The sequence below is a fragment of the Mya arenaria genome, chromosome 12 (genome assembly GCF_026914265.1).
Source record: "Mya arenaria isolate MELC-2E11 chromosome 12, ASM2691426v1".
Taxonomy (NCBI): domain Eukaryota; kingdom Metazoa; phylum Mollusca; class Bivalvia; order Myida; family Myidae; genus Mya; species Mya arenaria.
Window position 1 is genome coordinate 45,066,733 of NC_069133.1, and position 23,297 is coordinate 45,090,029.

Here is a 23,297-nt window from a genome sequence, read left to right on the forward strand (position 1 = left end):
ATCCCAACGAAATTTATGGATATAATGTTGTAATAAGTTGTTTTACAATTCAATCAGGTTTAACCACAACAAAAGAGAGATACAAAGGGATAAAGTTGGTACCGTGTGCTTACATGAAGACACATAGAGCAGGCTCGAGGTGGAAATGCACAGTGCTTTGGAAAAACTGATCTTGCGGAGAAAGCAGTGAAAGATCCTGAAATGATTGTAGAAAAATCAACGGAAAGAACGGGACAAAGCTTACAGGTATGAACGCCTGATGACATATGCAATTAGCTATAGTATTGTCATAACAGATGTTTTCTTAACGAATATATAAGTATTTAAAATGAAAACAACAACAACAACAACAACAACAACAACAAAACAAATGGTGTTGAACTAAACTAGATTTCAATAAAACAATAGAATCTAAAGGAAATAGTCTAGTAGACAACCATTTAACAAATACACTGTTTAGAGGCACAGAGCTCAGGCCTGACATACATTAAACGACAAACTAACAACGTCTCGAAACAACACAGACAGTTTACACATGCATAAAAATACCTTTAAAAATAGAAATTTGGGTATATTTTATTTTCTCAAAAGTAGTCTTAAGACACGATTCAAGATTGAGTACATCAACTGGCCATAAAGGTACGTACCTGCTTTCGTAATGAGTCGTTAGACACGATTCAAGGTTGAGTACAGCAACTGGCCATAACGGCACGTTCCTGCTTTCGTAATGAGTCCTTAGACACGATTCAAGGTTGAGTACAGCAACTGGCCATAACGGTACGTACCTGCTTTCGTAATGAGTCGTTAGACACGATTCAAGGTTGAGTACAGCAACTGGCCATAACGGAACGTACCTGCTTTCGTAATGAGTCCTTAGACACGATTCAAGGTTGAGTACAGCAACTGGCCATAACGGAACGTACCTGCTTTCGTTATCAGTCCTTAAACACGATTCAAGGTTGAGTACAGCAACTGGCCATAACGGTACGTACCTGCTTTCGTAATGAGTCCTAAGACACGATTCAAGGTTGAGTAAAGCAACTGGCCATAACGGCACGTACATGCTTTCGTAATGAGTCCTTAGACACGATTCAATGTTGAGTACAGCAACTGGCCATAACGGTACGTACCTGCTTTCGTAATGAGTCCTTAGACACGATTCAAGGTTGAGTACAGCAACTGGCCATAAAGGTACGTACCTGCTTTCGTAATGAGTCCTTAGACACGATTCAAGGTTGAGTACAGCAAGTGGCCATAACGGTACGTACCTGCTTTCGTAATGAGTCCTTAGACACGATTCAAGGTTGAGTACAGCAACTGGCCATAACGGTACGTACCTGCTTTCGTAATGAGTCCTAAGACACGATTCAAGGTTGAGTACAGCAACTGGCCATAACGGTACGTACCTGCTTTCGTAATGAGTCCTTAGACACGATTCAAGGTTGAGTACTGCAACTGGCCATAACGGAACCTACATGCTTTCGTAATGAGTCCTTAGACACGATTCAAGGTTGAGTACAGCAACTGGCCATAACGGCACGTTCCTGCTTTCGTAATGAGTCGTTAGACATGATCCAAGGTTGAGTACAGCAAGTGGCCATAACGGCACGTTCCTGCTTTCGTAATGAGTCGTTAGACATGATCCAAGGTTGAGTACAGCAACTGGCCATAACGGAACCTACATGCTTTCGAAATGATTCCTTAGACACGATCCAAGGTGGAGTACTGCAACTGGCCATAACGGCACGTTCCTGCTTTCGTAATGAGTCCTTAGACATGATTCAAGGTTGAGTACTGCAACTTGCCATAACGGAACCTACATGCTTTCGTTATCAGTCCTTAAACACGATTCAAGGTTGAGTACAGCAACTGGCCATAACGGAACCTACACGCTTTCGTAATGAGTCCTTAGACACGATTCAAGGTTGAGTACTGCAACTGGCCATAACGGAACCTACATGCTTTCGTAATGAGTCCTTAGACATGATCCAAGGTTGAGTACTGCAACTGGCCATAACGGAACCTACATGCTTTCGTAATGAGTCCTTAGACATGATCCAAGGTTGAGTACATCAACTGGCCATAACGGCACGTTCCTGCTTTCGTAATGAGTCGTTAGACACGATCCAAGGTTGAGTACAGCAAGTGGCCATAACGGCACGTTCCTGCTTTCGTAATGAGTCGTTAGACATGATCCAAGGTTGAGTACAGCAAGTGGCCATAACGGCACGTTCCTGCTTTCGTAATGAGTCGTTAGACATGATCCAAGGTTGAGTACATCAACTGGCCATAACGGCACGTTCCTGCTTTCGTAATGAGTCGTTAGACATGATCCAAGGTTGAGAACAGCAAGTGGCCATAACGGCACGTACCTGCTTTCGTAATGAGTCGTTAGACATGATCCAAGGTTGAGTACAGCAAGTGGCCATAACGGCACGTTCCTGCTTTCGTAATGAGTCGTTAGACATGATCCAAGGTTGAGTACAGCAAGTGGCCATAACGGCACGTTCCTGCTTTCGTAATGAGTCGTTAGACATGATCCAAGGTTGAGTACAGCAAGTGGCCATAACGGCACGTTCCTGCTTTCGTAATGAGTCGTTAGACATGATCCAAGGTTGAGTACAGCAACTGGCCATAACGGCACGTTCCTGCTTTCGTAATGAGTCCTTAGACACATGATCCAAGGTTGAATACAGCAAGTGGCCATTACGGCACGTATCTTATTCGTATTAATTCCGCCCGAAAGTGAGGCAATCAAACACGCATCGGAAGCTAACATATTACGACAATAAATACCAGCAGAACTATGCGGGTTTGTCGCCGTTTGCATGACAAGAGGTTTAAATACATATTACAACTTGTGTAATAATACAAGACAAGACAGATGTAGGCCAGTCCGGCCCCGAAACAAGAATACGTATATTAGAAAATACTGCACTGTGGATAACAGTATACTTATTGTGTTATAGACGTAGTTATAGAAGCATTCACACACTAAAAGTTATTTTATTTAATTGTAGGGTCTAGAGGTCTATACAAATTGAAGTCATTTGACGGATCGTGTTATATATGATTCATTTTCTTATCAAGTATGTTATGCCTCAAATGGGGTCAAAGATGTGTTGCTTTCTTGTTTTTAGGATGTAGGCCGCAGTCTTAGTACCGCAAATCGAAATCAAGTAGTTAAAGATCTATTTTTTACATGACATGTTTAAATAATTATTGCGTCGGGGTTACACATTGGAACGTATTGTGCTATGCGTTTTAAGATCATGGTGCAAACTAAAAACCATTTTATTTAAATACGTTGATAAGATTGCAACGTGAGGGTGAACTTGAAAGCAAGCCAAATAATCTGAAATAAAAAATTGGTAGACCGAGGGGAAAAGATACATATAAATACGCAGAAAATGGAAATGTGTTGACAAAAGACCACGCCTTTCTTAACGTAGTACAGATAGAACAAACGTCCTCATCCAATATCGGGTTTTATTGAATTATTTTTACTCTTACAATAAACTTGCGATATGAAAGAAATGTTCATATATCCAAGAAAATAGGTTTATCAATTAGCTAATTGTGTTAAAAACTATCAATGTACATCTCATATTCTTAAGTAATGACAGGCACTAATCGGTTGTAACCATACAATTTGGTTTTGTTTGGTCGTAACGCACTATCGGCAACTCTTGTCATTGAAAGGCGTGGTCAGGCCGTACAGGATCTCCATGGGCTCCATAGCCAATGCACTCCTCGGGTTTCACTGACAGCTTTCCCACTTAAATCAGAAATATGCGATCATATATTGTACGTCCAATCAGCCTGTCCAATCATTCGACCAGATTGTGTAACACGTATAACACACACACTGCTTTTTCTAGGATGTAAACCAAAATTCACAGAAGTGTGTAGCATATAGAAAAAGTAAGTCCGGTCAGCAGATTAAAGGGCCAAACTTTTGGAGTATATGTCATTTTTTCACTATTTTCTTCTTTTATGAAATGTGTGATATAGGTTGATAGTCACGTGTGCTAGTAAATAGAACAGGTATAATCACATCTATAGATTATGTAAAATGTCTAAACAGCTTATTTGGAAAACGACAACAACACAAAAGCAAATGTCGTCACAATGAGAGTGCACTTTGAACTTATAGTTCCTGCCAAATTAGTGGGGAAATTGTCTGCATTTGGCTTCGTTTAAAATACAATATTTTTAAATTATGTTTTCATCGAGTTTACAATATTTGGTACATATACTTTCTGTAGCTTGTACTCTTTGACTAAGAACGCCAAAGATCAACACTGTAATTAGAATAGTCATAGAGCGCATGTCAATGCAACAACTATTTCCAGTACATACGTAGAAAGGCTATACTCCACACATAGATTTGAATGTATGATACAGATCCCAACAGCTGCCCTTGACTTACTTTAAGTAGTTGCCTGTGGCCTCAGTTGGGTAAAATCAGTCTTGAGCCTGGAAATAAAAAATGAAACATTTTATGGGCTGCTTATCACGTCATGGGACACAATACAACTATTAGTCATGATGTTTCGACGATATTTCAACATATGATAAAAGCTAAAAATCCACCAGGTTTTATAATTGACAAGAAAAAAAAACTTTACAAAACACAATTCGTCATAAAAGATCAACGTCTAGTTCTGACATGAATTTTATAGTTAATATACCAATCCTAAGAAATCATTGCATTCTGCGCAAAGAATAATCATTTGTACATCGAAATGACATAAAGATCTTACCGATTATTCCAAATTGTAGCAGGAAACCGATTAAAAATATACACACTACCGGCTTAATTTCGCCATTACACACGACATTTCGATTAATTCTACTGCTGCCATGAGCCTGAAATGATCGCGATGATACGATGACACCATCGCGATCATTTATCTTTATTTTCATCAGATCTTTATAATTTGACCTTTACAAGCCGAACTATTACACTAGTATTGTTAAAACCCTGTCCTTGCCTGCGAGCCAACTACTTTACCACCAGTTTACAAATGTTTTAGAGCTAAGCACAACAGTTGGTTTGATGTCTGCATACCTGGGCATGTATAGTCTCAATAAATTGATGATTCATTGTGTCAAACTTAGGTTATTTAAACATAAAACCGGTCAAACCCTTACCGTTCCTGTGAAAATGGCAGTGTTTACGTCTCACTTCGGCTACTATATCCGATGTACGGTGAGCCACCGTGAGTAAGCCAAGAAACCATTTACATGGCGTACATTTGAAGACCTAAGCAAAGAGCAATATTCGATTTACGGTATAAATGTAAACGGTGTATACTCGTGTAAAGTATACAATCAGAAAAAAATATATAGTCAGATTTGGATTTTCCTTTTTGAAACATTGATGTTGTCGATACTAAAAGAAAAATGGATACCATTATTGATCCATGCTTCTTTATGCAAAATGTTAGAAACAGCGTAATTATGTAAGAAATGATATATGCGAATGATAGCGTGTGTGAATACATATGAAACTGCATTGCTCTTGAATACTATCCGAGGAAGCTTATTTGAATATTATAAACACTTACTTCACTCCATCAGTTATCATAGTTCCGTTCTTGTTGCTGTTAATGTTGTTGCGCGTTTGCGCATAGTGGAATTCGGCCCGCCAACGTTTATTATAAATACTAACTACAAAAAAGTGCTTATTTGCGATTTCACTGCCCGCCTTTTCTCCCTCTACAAAAATGGAGCAAAATAGAACTTATATGTTGAGATTGATTTATTCTAGGTAATTTTGTGTCCGTATGTATTTGTCAATATTATAACTGACGTAATTTTCGTCTTGATTAAAGTTAACTAGAGTACTATGTAGACACAATACACTAACTTGTCTTTCTGAAGCAAGAATTTACCTTAAAAGGAGAAATAAATAATAGTCAGAGAACAAAATCCGATGGCAGTATTTTTGTTTTATGTTAGGCGGAAATAATGTAGTAAGTCGGCAAAAAAACATAAAATAAAATTAATGAAAGATCAAATTTTCAAACACAAGAAAATAAAACATATTTCATAAAGGGGAAATATATCCTTCAAAAAAGCATATGTCGATGGTAACAATTGACGACAATATTTACAAAACAGCCGCTCACGTTAGCGATCTGTTTTATTTTATATCCCTGTTGCACGACGCAGCACATATATTGCAAACGTGGAACCAAATTGCAAACGTTATATATATTTTTTGAACTCATGGCCGGTTTATTGAAAGGCTAAACTGAAGTAGAAAAACGTTAACTTTATCAATGATATTGTTATGGCTGGTTTTTCTTTTTTTCTTAAACGAATTCATAGGTTTAAAAGGATTGTAACATTGTAATTCAACTTTTAGGTATTGAAGTATAAGGCTAGATCGGAAAAAGAAACAGCTCACGAACTGTACTAGTAAGGAAAATAGGCTATATGCTATATAGTTGAGTATAACCGCGCATAGCATAGTTCTTTCCCGTTGTTACAACATAACATGGTGTTTATTTAGGTCATTTTATTTTAAGTTCTTTATAAAGAAAATTTAAAAGTAAAAGGTAGATGACATGAAGTAAATTCTTCATGAATAAGGATGGACGGAGTAAGCATAGCATACGAGTCCTTCTTAATCATTAAGAAATTACTTCGGGTCATTTGACTTACAAAACAACCCCATTGGTTATATTGACAACGCAAAATCTGACGCAGGGTGTGTGTATCGGATCAGTGGCAGTAGGCGGACCTTAAAACACCAGCAAAAGGTGAAATTCTTAATGGTTAAGTCTAGTACTTAGTGATTGCCTAGATCTGCAATTTCTTTCCCTTAAAATGTAGGTAGTATTCTGTATGATTTTAAATGATTAAAATCAGATGCGTATGAGAAGTAAAAGAACAGTTAAATAATCGTGGTAACCATGCCTCTGATTTCGATTTACCTTAACACTGATATTTGGCTATTCAAACGACCTTTGAAACGTTACAAAACAATCCAAACCTTGGTTTAAAATAATTTCATCAGATTGACCCCTTTTCCCTTCGCAAACCTATGAATTAATTCAAAAAGATACACATGTTGTCTTTTCTCTTTATGCATCTACTGCATCTACTGTGATTCAGATACTCTTGCAAGACGAGATTAATCTTGACCCGTTAATAACGTCAAGGAAGTGCAAATTCACGACTCATTAAAACCCAAATGTAATAAACAGTGCAGATTTCAAGGCTGATACGTTTTCATCCTATCATTATATTTACGAATAAAGTCATTAAAACGTATGTTCTTTCATGCCCCCACCATTAATTGGAAGACTTGCTCAGGCATTATGTCTGTACGTCTGTCTGTCTGTCTGTCTGTCCTTCGCAAATCGTGTCCGCTCCATATCTCCTGAACTGCTGGAAGGATTGAAATAATTTGCCACAAATGTTCTCCACACTGAGGTAATTTCATCGCGGATGTTTCACCCGGCTCGGTTTAATGTCAATGTCACACTGAGCCATGGTCAAACATACTTGGTTCAAGGTTAAGGTCACACCTCAGGGTCAATTGTCGTATATATCTATTTTCGTGTCCGCTCCATATCTCTTTTACCGCTAAAAGGAGTTTTAAATTACTACCCACAACTTTTAACCATTTTTAAGACGATGTCCAGAGCGCGTGTCACACCTAGCCCGATTAAAGGTCAGTGCCACACTTTGTGGTCAAAGGTCATCAGTCTTTATTTTGTGTCCGCTCGATATCTCTTGAATCGCATAAAGAATTTTGGAGTAACTTATAACTTATATATATATAGAGCGCATGTTACAACCCGCTTGATTCAAGGTCAAAGTCACATTTTGTGTACGCTTCATATCTTGAAAGGTTTTGAAATGACTTGCAATAAATGTTCTCCATATTGAAATAATTTGCACTGAGCAGAGTGGGAAACGTCTGCTTTTTATTACAAATTAACCGTCTAGCTTTCCTATTTGTCAGTTAGCTCGCGGTTTTGATAGCAAAATGGCAGACCACGTGGCATCTGCATTCTTAGACGTTATATATAAAAATGTATTTGGCAAGTTTTGGAAATGTTACTCCACAATGAATACTATTTTTAAAAATGTGTTTGCACGATGCTAGAAAACATTCTTGTGTAACCTTCTATATTTTCCTTTATTTAAATAAATAGTGTCCTTATAATTGAGAGTGGGTCTCGATATTGTCCTTAGTACCATCACCATTATGGATAATCCTTGAGTAAACTTAACAACACACTAATGTCCATAAACTCTCTGTATTCAGCTAATATTCATAAAACGTCAACAATGCTTAAATAATTCCAAGAAGAACGTTCTGAAAAGATAAAAATTAACAATCATAATCATATGAATAAAAATATCTCTCTCACTCTCTCTCTCTCTCTCCCTCTCTCTCTCTCTCTCTCTCTCTCTGTACACTAAACACACATGTAATAGTTATGGAAATAGACTAAAATAGAGCTCCCTAGAACTGTCATTTCAATCCGAATAAAAAAGTAGACCTGTCACGTAATTATGTATCAGAACTAAATAAATACAGCTGATTGGAGAATTGATCATTCCAAAATATTACAAAACCATACAAACACAAAAGACAACAAATGCAAAGAAATACTGACCATTGTGTAAGAATTATCACTTAAAGCCATAAAAAGAGTAAAACATGTCTGACTCAACGATTTAAATTTTGCACACTATGAAAACCAGTGATCACATGACTACTTACATTCGGAACTGCTCGGCCATTTTTATCGAAAACAACCTCGGATGTATGCCGGTACATCAGTTGAAGTATTTTTTTTTATTATATCATTTATGAAATGTAGTGTTTTAGAATTGTATTTATCGTCTAAGTTTAAATTGATTGTCAGTGAAGTATATTACTTCAAACATAATTAAGATCTCCAAGAGTTAAGTCATAAAGTTTAACTGCTAAATAAAATTACTACGCGATCTATTTGCAGCGGACTTAAACGTACCTCTTTTTGAGTATGTAAACCGTCCATATACATCCGAGGTTGTTTTCGATAAAAATGGCCGAGGAGCTCCAAATGGACTACTTACCGTACAACAATCCTAATCAAAGGGAGATTTTGCCTGTTAAACCAACTTTCTCTTTTCACCAGAGTTATCGTTCTTATTAAAACCACTTTGCTACACTTGTGTAATATATTATGCACAAATTGAAGCGCAACCACTCAAAATATGCCAGAACTAGCGAGAGTTAGGTTTCAAAGATAATAGTTTTTTCGTGTGTGTTTTTTTCAACTATCGTATTTTATGCATTGAAACAATACTGTTACATTACTGTTGCATAAGTAGATGGCTAGTGACTCGATATATAAAATTGCTATCATTTTAAAGGGTATTTCCTCCTGGTATCTTATATATAAAACCAATGTCCAAAAGTACCTTGGCTCCTTATTTCAACCGAAATCGGACCCTTCTATGCAAAAAAACTGATCCTTATATTACTTTATTTTTTATTTTTTTCTTAATGCATAAACGTCTTCCAACTGATGCGAAACTAGTATGAGGTCTACAGGTATCAAACATAGACATCAAATACATCGGATACATTAAGTCATATTGTTAATACTAATGCAAATTTAAAGGGAATGAATTATTTTATATTTTGTTTTTATTCTATATCAATGAGACACGCTTAAATCCGATATTTGCTCGATATTTTATTGATATACAAACAATGTTTTATGTAAAAAAAATCCTAATTCAAGCATTTATGAGGTATCTTTAACTTTCAAGTCCTATTCAAATACAGGCGCTGTCTTGCTATACAGGAAAATAAACAAAGAAAATAAATCAAATTTAAATCAAATAAGCAATGGAAAATAGCTGACATTTTTACAGGTTATAATCACGTTCACTAAATCAACCGTTTTGATATCTTTTTCTTTGTCTTGAAACGATCCATTTTTTAAGAAAATGCGTGGAAACCGGTGATATAAGACTGCTGACAAAAATTCAGTATGCGGGTTATCTTACTTTGGTTAAAAAAATGATGTTTTATGCATATTTTTATATATTCACGCAAACATTGGCTCATTCCTAGACATAAAGATAAACAAAAAAAAATTCAAAACGGTAAATCTGTGAAAGTGCAGCTTTAAAGGTTTATAATACCATTTAAAATTGAAAGACAACGTAATTTTCAATGACCCTGTACATGTTCGCAAAGTGAGATCAGGTAAATACAACACATTTAGAGATAAGCAGCACCAACAGCATACAGACATAGTTTTAAGAAAGTAACAATTATAATTGCCTTATTGCAAAAATAATAACACTTTACAAGAATAACTTTAAAAAAAAACTATAAGTAGATCTACAGCTATTGTTGTCCAAATAATTGTCCATTTAAGGATTTTTTTTACGATTTTTGATATGGCAAATCATTCGCGTACAAATTGTTTTCTGTCAAAAGTGGGTAGTTATTCCGATCGGGATTCAGGGTTAAAGCATATTGCATCTAAAATATCATTTAAACAAGAAATATTACCTTAAAATGCTAGGTCCGTACACAAAAAAATAAATACCAAGCACATCATTGTTAGTTTTATGTTTTTGTATTTTTTTCATTTCATTCTGTCAAAACATAACGATAAATACATGAAGGGCACCTGCAAGGCTGCGGTTTACAGTTTAACAACAATCGGAACACTTCGGCCATGGCCGAGTTGTTACGGTTGTACTTACGAGGTTTATCTTGAAGCTTGCCGAAGATGGTCGAGTTGTTACGCTTGGCATAATTCTTGTCTGTGTCAGTCAAGTTTCGTTTTCTTTGAAAGGTAAATTCTGTGTGTTAATGCATTTAATACTTGTTTTGTGCTAAATATCTTTGCACTTACATGGTAAAATATAAATATAAACCTGTATTATCTATTTTAGACATATAATACTTCTCTTAATACCATTTCAATGTGCTAAATATCTTTGAACTTACATGGTAAAATATAAATATAAACCTGTATTATCTATTTTAGACATAAAATACTTCTCTTAATACAATTTCAATATTTTTCACCCCCCCCCCCCCCTCCTGTTTTTGCACAAACCCGATTAGACGTTAGGAAGAGGGAGAATACCGTATAACACGTCTATTATTTTAGACATCTGCTAATGCTACTTAATGTTTTATACAGTGTACATATTTCATACTAGGTACGTTTTTAGTAATCATGAATCAGAATCAGAAATCAGTTTAAATAATACCATTTCAAATATAACGTACTTTTCAATCCCCCTTTAAGTATTTATTGTAAATATCTATACATGAATACTGCTATTGGTAAATGGCTGTGTATAGGCAATCGATGAGTTTGAAGTAGGTTATCATACGTATTGTTACGGAAGCGATATCGAAACTATACTACATGCACATTTTCTGAAAATGATTCACTGTTTACATACACTTGTAACGGGAACAAAACAGGGTTTATAACATTACAAAGAGACGGTTTTAAGTAGTTTGGCTTGTATATATGTGAAAAGGATATACTAAGTGAACACATTATTTAGTAGGTCAGTATATTTTTGTTTGTAAAATATGTATATGTTATAGCTATTCAGAATCAAGAAAGAACAGTGTTTACAGTAAATGTAGTATATCGTATAGAAAGAACATTTGCAGGCATTATTTTAAATCACAATTTATCAGACATTTTAACACTTTGTTTAACTATATTAAACTGAAATAGGTTTGTAAATATTCTAATACGACTATACCCCCAGCACAGCTATTGAAAAGTGTCTTCTTACGGTTGTAAGCAGACCGTGCACGAGAATTTCGAGTTCCATTTCCATTTACTATCTCCGAAATAATGACAAACAACCAAATTCAATTACTAATTTGTAATTTGTATATAGCACTCGGGCAACCGACTAATAGATGTACATTTAACAAAAATAAATATTTATCATAAATATTTCATATAAACACTGCATGTATTTTATAATACTTTAACATGAAAACACATACTTTCTATACCTTCGTTTTATCATGTTCAACCATTTCAAAATGCAACAACAAAATCTTAAAATTTACGTTCGTGTTCATCGGCTGCCCAAAGCTGAATGAGCCTAAACTGAGATTTGCACGAAAACCTCGTGCACCTATTTAACTTGCGACACCTGACGGAGATATTCATCGATACAAAGGGAAATCAATTTTCTACTAATTCATTGCATTCAAACATAGAAAATTACATTTATCCCACTAGCTGATACATTGTATTTAGAAAGGCCATGAAAATAATCTTCTGTTTACCTTTCGAAAATAATATTTATATTCACCTATTAATAAATCTACATTTATTTAATTTTAATGTATTTATATGATCACTGATATATATGCAATACGTACACTAATCGTCGTATAAGTCAGATACAGTTACTCATTTTTCTTTAAAAAAAGTCCTTTTACATCTACGTAAGAAACCGTTTCGCTAGGACAAACACCTATATCATCCTCGAACAGTGAATTATTTGAATCTAGAAAAAAATATTATATCTAGAATGCTTAGACCAAGTTGAGATTGAGATCTTAGATGTCAACGCAGTGCATAGACCTATACACTATATGGATATGGACGATATACCGTGACAGTACGTACATTGGCGTTATATTCTATACCAGTATATACTGTGCACTATATTCTATTCATTTTCAGAGGTGTTGAGTGCTTCAACACCCCTGTTCTCTATACAATGTATACAGCCAGAGATTTTGAAGATTTACTTCAACTCCTCTGTTATAGTCTATAGACATTGTGGAAGCGTGCACTATACTCTATTCATTGTCAAGAGGTGTTGAAGCAGTGCTTCAACACCCCTGTTCTCTATACAATGTATACAGCCAGAGACTTTGAAGATTTACTTCAACTCCTCTGTTATAGTCTATATACATTGTGGAAGCGTGCACTATACTCTATTCATTGTCAAGAGGTGTTGAAGCAGTGCTTCAACACCCCTGTTCTCTATACAATGTATACAGCCAGAGATTTTGAAGATTTACTTCAACTCCTCTGTTATAGTCTATATACATTGTGGAAGCGTGCACTATACTCTATTCATTGTCAAGAGGTGTTGAAGCAGTGCTTCAACACCCCTGTTCTCTATACAATGTATACAGCCAGAGATTTTGAAGATTTACTTCAACTCCTCTGTTATAGTCTATATACATTGTGGAAGCGTGCACTATACTCTATTCATTCTCAGAGGTGTTGAAGCAGTGCTTCAACACCTCTGTTCTCTATGCAATTTAGATTTTGAAACTTTACTTCAACTCCTCTGTTATAGTCTATATACATTGTGGTAGCGTGGACTATTCTCTATCTGTAGATTTGAACCCCTGTTATAGTCTATATACATGGTGGTGACGTGCACTATTCTCAATTTGAATAGAGAGGTGTTGAAGCAGAGTTTCAACACCTCATCACCTCTATTTATTCTTTGTCCAGTGAAAATGAAAAATGGGAGAAAAATGCTTAGATTTTTTTTTGTTGGTTTTGTGTTATATCAGACACCACATTTAATATACTATAAGTATAATACAATCACATTGTACAAAATATAATTTTTGTGCAAAATGTTTTAAAAGTTAAATGAAAATGAGAATTTCTGGACTTAGCATCAACTCTGCCAAATTTTGCAATAAAATTACCAAAATAACTTTTTAAAACAGATATTATATAACATTATAAGATACTTGAAATATACAAACTATGTATTTTGTAAAATATGATTTTTAGGTAAATTTGTTAGAAAAAAATGAAAATTTCTGCATTTTGCCAATTACTTTGTCAAATTTTGCAATAAAATTACCAGAATTACTGTTTTTAAATATATTTTATATTACAGTATAATAGACCTTAAGTAAAGAAACTACATACTTATGTGAAATGTGCTTTTGGGGCACAATGTTTGACAAATGAAATGAAAAAATTTGAAATTTGGTCACCTAGGCATCAATGAATTTTAAGTTTTTATATTGCAGATATTTACCAGTCGCGCAAAATACACAATTGCAAACAACATGCAAAAGCACTTTGTAACCAATATAATGAGACAGGCGCTTTGGTTTGCCAAGCCTTGCCTTGCAAACATCTACATAAGCCTAAAAATGTCTGTCTGAGATACCAGGCGTGAAGCTGCATATAACACTAGCATGCGGATGAATCCACATGATTCTGATAAAAACATAAAAAAATCAGCCAAAGTTGCAGTATGCGTACTTGACTACATGATCCTTTAAATGTCATTATTATTTTCCAGTACAAAATAAAGCACCTCAAAACGCCCAGAATGCACCATGTTTTTCAAAATATTCTGAGGGGGCATGCCCCGAGACCCACCTAGCAATTATGAATCCACATATAAAGGGCTAGCTAAGCCCCTTACTTCTGTATGCAAAACAAGACTACATGCTCATCTTTTCTTTATCTATTCTGCCTGTTAATTTGCTTGTAAGCTTATGTTAGTCAACAATATAATAACATTAACAAGAAAATACGATATCAGGAATGGTCTGAAACAGCCCTAAAACACACAAAAGCCTTAAATGAAACAAACATATATTATATATTAAAGAGAATTGGAGTACTGTCTATAAAACATACACCTTAAAACACAATCTATGAACAGTTTTTGCCAATGTCTCTTATAAAAAAAAGCTACAACAAAAATATCGCTGGAAGTGATGGTACTTCCCATATGCCCGTTTTCTTTGAAAAAGCAGAACTTGTAATTCAATGTGCTAGTAGAAGGTAAATTGTTGTTGCATTATTATACACAGTTGGAAATACCATCATTGTTAATGCTGCACTCTCACAGATATATGAATTTTTATTATTTTTAACTTGGAATGAAAAATTTTTGTGCACATGTCTGATAACAGTTATATGAGACTGCATACAAGATCACAGTTTTTCCTATTACCATTTAAAACTCTATGTTTAATGGTTAGTAATGCTTGAGAAGAAATGAAAATTTTGGCAGTTTTTCAGACAATTGAATTCTGTTTCATTGAGAGTTATCTTATATAACTGGATTGAAGGCATTCATGCAAAAGTCAGACTATTTTAATTATTTTTTTCAAAGCAAATGTGAAAACTCTTAATCAGTGACAGTGCAGCTTTAACATCCTTTTAGATTTAATCACTATGATTTCAAAATTATCAGACAAACATGATACTAGATGTATACTGTCTTGTTTGGAATTCTTGCCCTTATTCAGTATTGGTTCAATCATAGCAGTATTTATTTGAACTGCCTCTAGGTTAAAGTGTGATAAAATTCATAAGATGTCAAATACATAATTATATAAGATTCACAATTCTTTGAAGGAATGAACTCCTGCTTACATGTCATATGACAAATTATGGACAAATACAGAACCTAATCCTAATAGTTTTTCTCCAGAATTATCAAAGGGGTCACTCTTAACAAAGATCTAGTATAAACTTAATAATAATTTCTTTAGTTTAACAATGTTATAAAATCTTGAAAGGCCATAGGCAGGTAGTTCTGACATTCATACCCTTCAAAACCTTTGACAAGAGGCATGTCTATCAAATATAATTATGAATTACTGGTGTAAATGGGTAGTGGGTAATGCACATGTCAATTGTGACCACCACCACCCCCGTCCGGGGGTATACTGGGTGTGAATGCGGTGGTTTTGTCTTACCTATGGTATGTTGGATATGGGGGAATTTGGCAGGGATTTTAGTTCAGGATCAGTTCAGGGAATTTAACCTGGGGTAGGCTGGACCAAAAGTCCCCGGACCTGGGGGCGGGATGTGGTTACAATTGACTGGTGCATTATGCTATTCATTTTGTTGCCCACTCTTTTGTTTTTCTTTGATAATCCATTGCACACAACTATAGATCAGGATCTCAAATACTATATATGTTGAAAATTGACAACTTTTGACATCAATGTTTTAGTTATAGTTACGAATAATGAGCGTTCATTCATTGCTTTTTTATCAAATCACAATCATAAGTGTTAGCAAAGCACACCACTTTGTGCAGTAATGTTTAATGCTGTGGCTCCTCTTATCAACCAAGCACTTGGGCTGTTGGTGGATAACCATTTCCCTAGTTTCCTCCCTGTCTGGTCACCTGTTTCAAAATTAAAACATTGATAATATGTAATAATGACAAAACTTGAAAGTATCCAGAATTGTACACTATGTTTATACATTTGCTGAATTAAACAAATAAGCTAAGGAAATGTACATTCAAAACAAAAGGGCCAGCATGGCCCTTAATTGATCACCTGATTAAAATGACCATGAACAAGTCAGTCAGGTAACAACTGGTTATGAAAGGTGTTGCTATTTGCTTAGCAGGTTAGTGGTTGCTGTGTTATTTGATGGTTGATAAGGACTCCTCAAAGAAGGCTGCTCTTTGTTAACAGAAATGAGAAGTATGGTAAGCTGGTTGTTCCCATGGTCAATGGATGTTACGGTAATGAACCAGAATGTTGCTATGGAAGTAAATGATTACTAAGGAAGTAATTGGTTGCTATGGATGTTGGCTGTTGCTCAGGAAAAAAGTGGTTGCTAAATAAGGCATTGGTGCCTATCAAGGTAGTTAATGGATGCGTTGGAAAGAATTGGATGCTAAGGAAATCATTGGTTGAATGGGAATTCATTTGTTGCTATGTATGAAGGTAGTTGCTAAGGCAATCATTGGTTGATAAAGAAGCCAAGGATTGTTTAGGAAGTCTTCATTTTTTTATGGAAGTCATTGGCTGCTGTAAATGAAGTATTTGATAAGGATATCATTGGTTGCTTATAAAGTGGTTGTTAAGGAAGACATTGTGAGTTTGGATTGTAGTCACTAAGTCAGACAAGTGGGTTCCTTAAGGGTACTACGAGGTCTACGATTTCCTCAACAAGGCAAAACCTTGCTTAACATCCTGCCAAAAGGTGATTATAATATTGTTGTAACAACTTGTTTCATAATCTTTGAAACTAAATACCTTTTAGTTTAGACATCAGTTTCTAAGGAATTCATACATTACTGCAGAAGTCATTGCCTGATTTGAATGTGTATCAATTTTTGTTCTAGAAGTCTATCAGTAACAGGGGAACTCTGGTTGGGACAACTTTGACCCCAAGGACGAAACTTGAACAACATTCATAAAAAAAAACACTTAACAACAATCAGTGATTTTTTTATGAATTCTTTTTACTGCCTGTACAATGTACCTCGCAAATTCGGTAAAAAGTCAACTTTGGGAAAAATACAAAATCAGGCCAAAATTGCTTATATAATGGCAAATATACATTTTTTAACTTTTTCATGCATACCTTATGCTGTGAAAGAGTAAGACTTGTCAAGATTTTGTTTATATTTCAAGAAATTCATTGCTATTTTAATCCGGAATGTAATGTAATTTTTTTTTAATTTTGGGGAAAATGGAGTTTTTCACAATAAAAAAATCACTGACAATGAACTACGGTACAAACTCCAACATATAAACACCACATACACAAAAACAAATTGATTACATATATAAATTACTGAATATTCACATGGTCTTATGATATTATTGATGAATATTATAATGTTATTTTTAGATACCAGTTACGGGTAGTAGTAATGAAGAATACCAGATCACAAAATCAAAGTGGAAATTGGAACTATTAGAGAATCACTTTATTTGTGGGTAGGTCACTTAAATATTCATTGAGGTGAAAAGAAATTACCATATGATGTATTGCATATGTTTAACCGCTGTTGCACAATCATCATTTCCAAGTGACTGTCTTCATGTCCAGTACTAGCTTACAAAATCCCTTTCTAGATAGTCAAAGACTTCATCTGATGCATCTTAAAAAGGAAGAATACAACACAATCATGAACACAATAAATGCAAATAATGTTGGGTATGCTTTAAACATGATTCAAATGCAAAACATCTTGGCAATTATTTCTAGAGCAATCTAAATGTCCTACATGAGATTTATTCTCTTATGAAAAAGTGATGTTTATGTACAAGCCAAATATACTAGAAATGTGTCAAGTGGACATTAAGTCTTGTGTTGCTTGGTGAATTGCATATACTGTGAATGATCATAATTAACAAAAAAACAGGGATTTCTCATATTATGACAAAGGTTTTTTTACCAAGTTTGGTAAAGATTATTGAGCCATACAATGTTTTTATCTGGACTGCATCGTCTTTTATTCTGGGCAGCATAATATGGAAATCCAGGCCATGTATACATCTGGGTTTTATCTGTAATGGACCACATTTTCCAAAATGTATGTAGGCAAATGAGTTACATGGAAATAAAAACTATCTATACATAATAATAAGTGATTTGTATACATGTGTTTACCTTGGTATTATATTCCCATAGATATATTATATGACATAATATTGGGTTAATACAAAAAAAATGAAATAATATATAATTAGGTTAATGATAAATCAAGCAAATTTAAACTAACACAAACAATTATATGTATATATTTACACTATTTCACAGTAAAATATAATAGAAATTTATAAACATTGGCATAATGCTTAAATCAGGTATCTATTTCAAGGCAGTTGTCATTAAATCATAAAATTTAAAGCTGCACTCTCACAGATATACCATTTTTACAACTTTTTTATTTTTTGTCTTGGAAAGAGAAATTTTTTGCATAAATATCTGCAAACCAATGATATATGATTGCTGCCAAAAAATCAGATCGTAGATTTCCATATTTCCGTTCGAAAAATAATGTTTTATGGCTTAAACCGTTACTAATGGTTTAAGAAAAATGCATAAAACATTACTTTTTAAACTTAAATATAAAAATCTGCTATCTAATTTTTTGTCAGCTGTCTTAAATAACTGGTTTCCATGGATTTTCGCAAAAATTGCCTCATTCCAAGACAAAAAAATTGTCAAAACGTTCAATCTGTGAGAGTGCACCTTTAAGGTCAAAACAACTAGAAAATGGAACTTTAAACAATAAACTTAAAAACCATGACTTATGGTACAAGTATTTCCACATCGGAGCGGCTGGTTCTTACACACTGACAGTGACACACAATACACTCCACTCCTCTCCATTAACCCTTTATATATATATTACAGTCGAAACTCGTTGGCTCGATATCTCATGGCTCGATATCCTCGTTGGCTTGAACCAGATTAAAAGAACTGATTTTGTTTAACTCTTTGTTCATATAAAATTTGATCGGATGGCTCGATATATTGTCTCAGGGTCGATATTTCTCCACGCTCGAAGTCATTTCGCGGTTCCAAGTAAGAATTTCACAATTTTGTTTGCTTGGGTCGATGTCATTTTCGCAGGTTCAGGTAAGAACCTCACACCTTGATTTGTTTTGTTGGCTTCATTTAGCACACGGTGCTAATCGATAAAAATTAATTCAATTTATTATAATTATTATCAAATTTGAATGACTTAACAGTTTGAATAAACATGCCATCACTTTATCTAAGTTCTTTCCCTAATTGTTATACATGTATAAATTTCAATGCATCCTGATATAACTAATAAGCTATGTTTTTGTTACCCACTGTTTAAAATTACTTGTTTGTTGTTTTCGCATAATTTTTATAATTAATAAAAACAATCAAATAATATTTTCTAAGTATCGAATAAGTGATGTTACGAACTTTACGACGTGTAACTATGTCCAATTAATACTCTTCTCTTGCGGAGATAGCATAGCCAATAACAAACGAGGTAAACAAGACTTTTTGTAACGAATAATAAAAAAATAACATTCTGTAAGCAATCCCGCTTGGCTCGATATTCTCGAGGCTCGAAGTATTTTGGCTGGTCCCTAGAATATCGAGCCATCGAGTTTCGACTGTAGTTTAAAGCTGACGGAGGCACTCCTGCCATGTACCGCTGCCACCATTTAAGTAAACCTGGGAGGAGAAGTGCCCCAGTGTGGAGCTTGAACCAACAACAACTGCTGGAACACTATCATGGCGCTGTAACCAACTGAGCTAACTGAACGGCTGGTTCTCATCGACACGATCTACATCTACAATAACTTTACAATGTACATGAATACATAAATAACTAAAGTATGAATGCAATGTATTTAGTACATTGTAAAGTTGATGTATACTGTTCTACTTTAAAAGACACATGCATGTACCCCAAAATTAGTTTTGACAGGCATGACTCACTAATGCCAGTTGTGAGCTTGTTCCTAGCTTCGATCAAGATATTTCTGTCTGAAAATGACATTGAATACACTCTAAAGCCTAAAAGGCTGTAAAATATGCATTCAACATCTTGATAAGCAACTATCTTAAATAAATTAAAATATTAGGATACAGAATGATGTGAAAGAGACTTTAAAAATATCGCTGCATTGTTGGATGTTGGTGCTGTCATCTGATGATCTGTCAGCGGCAATGATTGAGGCAAGCATCAAGTATATTTAAATAAACATTGCACTTTAACAGATTAAATGTTTTGACAACTGTTTTATTTTTTGTCTTTATACAAGCCAATTAATGCATAAGTGCAAGAAAAACAGTGACACAAGACTGCTTAAAAAAACATTGGATTGCATATATATCTAAGTTAAAGCTTCACTCTCACAGATATATACCATTTTTACAACTTTTTTATTTTTTGTCTTGGAAAGAGCAAATTTTTGTATAAATATCTGCAAACCAATGATATAGGATTGCTTACGAAAAACCAGATCATAGATTTTCATATTTCCGTTTGAAAATTAATGTTTTATGGCTAAAACCGTTAATAAACGTTTTAGAAAAATGAACAAAACATCAATTTTTGAACTGGTATACATAAAAATCTGCGATCTATATTTGTCAGCATTCTTATATAACTGCTTTCCATAGATTTTCGCCAAAATTAGTACATTCCAAGACAAAACATTAAAAAGTTGCCAAAATGTTCAATCTGTGAGAGTGCAGCTTTAAGAAAATGATGTTTTATGCATTTTTCTTCCAACTGTTAGTAGCACTTTTAGCCATAAAACAATTTTTTTAACGGAATATGTAAATCTGCGATCTGATCTTTTGTCAGCAGGCTTATATCACTTATTTGCACCAGTATATTTACACAGAAACTGGCTCATTCAAACTCCAAGACAAAAATAAATATAATAACAAAGTTGTCAAAATACATGTGAGAGTGCAACTTTAAGTAGTACCTCGTTATATCAATAAAATATACTCGTTAAACTGTCAATTGTTTACGTATCTACATAAATTCAATTACCTTTTGAACTAGAAAGTGTTATATTTTCAAAGAAAATAGCCATTTACCTCTGTTCAGTGTCGGTCAAATTCGATGTTTTGAATCACTCTAGCGCGTGCTAAATACTAAATGACGCAATGTTTTGGACTGGTCTTCATTTTCTTCGATACAGGCACAACCGAGCGTAAATATTAAGCGAGAAAGTCTAGTGGAACGATGCAGGGTTCATTGGGTTTGTTTACAAAAATTCAAGCATCCGGTTAAGAAGACGACAAATAAGAATGGTATTAAGTTGGTAGAATGGAACTCCTTCCTGATTCCTGCACATGTAAGTTGTAAGTATTGACTATATCGGGATACCATACAGGACACTCTAGTGTTATTTTATATTTTCTTAGTTATCATGCAAATGAAAATAATCACTATCAGTTAAAAGTTATTCAGGGATAGTTGCAAATGGTTTGTTTACATTAATTAATTTTATGAATTTAATTGAATACACAAATTTTTATTAGAGCTTTGCACCAATTAAATTAAATTCAGTTCATTTTACGGGAGTAACCCACACTAGCGGATCCAGAAAGGGGGTGGGATCCCCCCCCAAAAAAAAATATTCTGTAAAGAATCTCAGGACAATTATTCAAAAAATCTTTTGATCTTTGATATCATAATGGTAAAAAAAATTACCAAAATGCAAAAGGTAAAAAAAAAAATCAAGTCAGAGAATGGGTTGGAACCGGTGTCGCCAAAATTGCAGTCCAGTGTTGTATCCACTGTGCTATGAAGGCTTATCCTAAACAGTTGGAATATTTAATCTATATACCTAACTTGTAATATATTGGCGAAATTTTTTTTATTGTAAATTATGTGGTACTTCAGTTAGTACTTAATGCATTGTACACATAGATACCAAGTTTATGTCAGTTTTCATCAATTTTCTTTTTTTCCGCTATTTCATTAAACAGATTACAGCCCCTTTTAAACAAGTCTTTGGGATGAACTATTGGGGATTGTTATTAAAGCTGCATTTTCACAGATTTACCATTCTAACAACTTTTTTTTTCATCATGGAATGAATCATGCAATGTTAGTGCATAAATTATGTCCGCGAACCATGATTTAAAACTGCTGAAAAAATATCAGATAGCTGTTTTTCATATGTACGTTCATAATTGTTGTTCTGTGACTTAAATTTGAACACTTTCAGAAAAATGAAATAATAAGCAGATTTCTCAATACATGACATCTGTTTTATTGTTAGCAATTAAAGGCATTGATTTTCTGAGATAATAATAATGTTAAAACAGTCAATCTGTGAAAGTGCAGCTTTAAGACTCATTTTTCCTAAGATCAGCCAAGTTAGTATTATAGCTAATTTTAGCTTAAAAGTAGGTGAATTTTATATTTATTTCAGACCAGATACTCTTGAGGGACCAATTTAAGGGCAAACAGACAAACGTTTTGATGCAAAGAAAGCATTGGATTTGAAAGGTAGATTTTTAACACATATTTACATGTACTCAATGTCATTTACTAGTATAACATAATGTATTCAAGTATAAGATATTTCAAGTATTTGGTCAGGTTGTTAGGTTTAATTGAAACTGTTAAGCAAATAGATGAAAGTCCATACAATTTTGCATGCACATGTTTGTTGCATGCAGATTTTACTCAGATGGCATAGGGTACAGTTACTCTTGTAACTTGCTTAAAATAAATGCAAATAATTCTGCATGTGTCTGAAGTCATGTTTTATTTTTCTCTACAAATTGTTTTAAAAAATGCAATTGTTTGATTTCTTTTCTTATGTGTTATGCATTGCAGTTCCCATGGAGAAGAAAAATGGAGAGATTCTAAAAGTATGAAGATACTCCTGTGTATAATGAGGAAATCTTGTCAGTGAATGGTAAGTTCTCTTTGGATTAATTCTATGTATAACAATATAAATATGAGGTAAGCCAAGAAATGAGAATTAACATAATTATTCTGTTCAAACATACATTGACATATTAAATATAAAGACATAT

The 23,297-nt window shown here is 34.2% G+C and overlaps 1 protein-coding gene and 1 long non-coding RNA gene across 4 annotated transcripts in view; one reads left to right on the plus strand and one right to left on the minus strand.

Annotated features, from left to right (window-relative positions):
* The first annotated feature begins 11,467 nt into the window (after window positions 1-11,467).
* Window positions 11,468-23,297, plus strand: part of LOC128210392 (protein mono-ADP-ribosyltransferase PARP12-like) — a 37,426-nt gene continuing 25,596 nt past the window's right edge. Inside the window, exon 1 of the mRNA XM_052914733.1 lies at window positions 11,468-11,568. The gene's annotated coding sequence lies outside the window, so the exon portion shown is untranslated. The remainder of the gene's footprint in view (window positions 11,569-23,297) is intronic.
* LOC128210395 (uncharacterized) lies at window positions 14,548-21,599 on the minus strand. 3 transcript variants are annotated; one of them, XR_008257157.1, is made up of 4 exons: window positions 21,339-21,599; window positions 18,216-18,298; window positions 17,766-17,889; window positions 14,548-16,170 (listed from the first exon to the last, which is right to left on the minus strand). It is a non-coding gene; the product is annotated as an uncharacterized LOC128210395 (long non-coding RNA). The 3 variants fall into 3 exon arrangements; XR_008257156.1 differs by having other exon boundaries at window positions 18,187-18,298; XR_008257158.1 differs by lacking the exon at window positions 21,339-21,599 and adding an exon at window positions 21,292-21,327 and having other exon boundaries at window positions 18,187-18,298.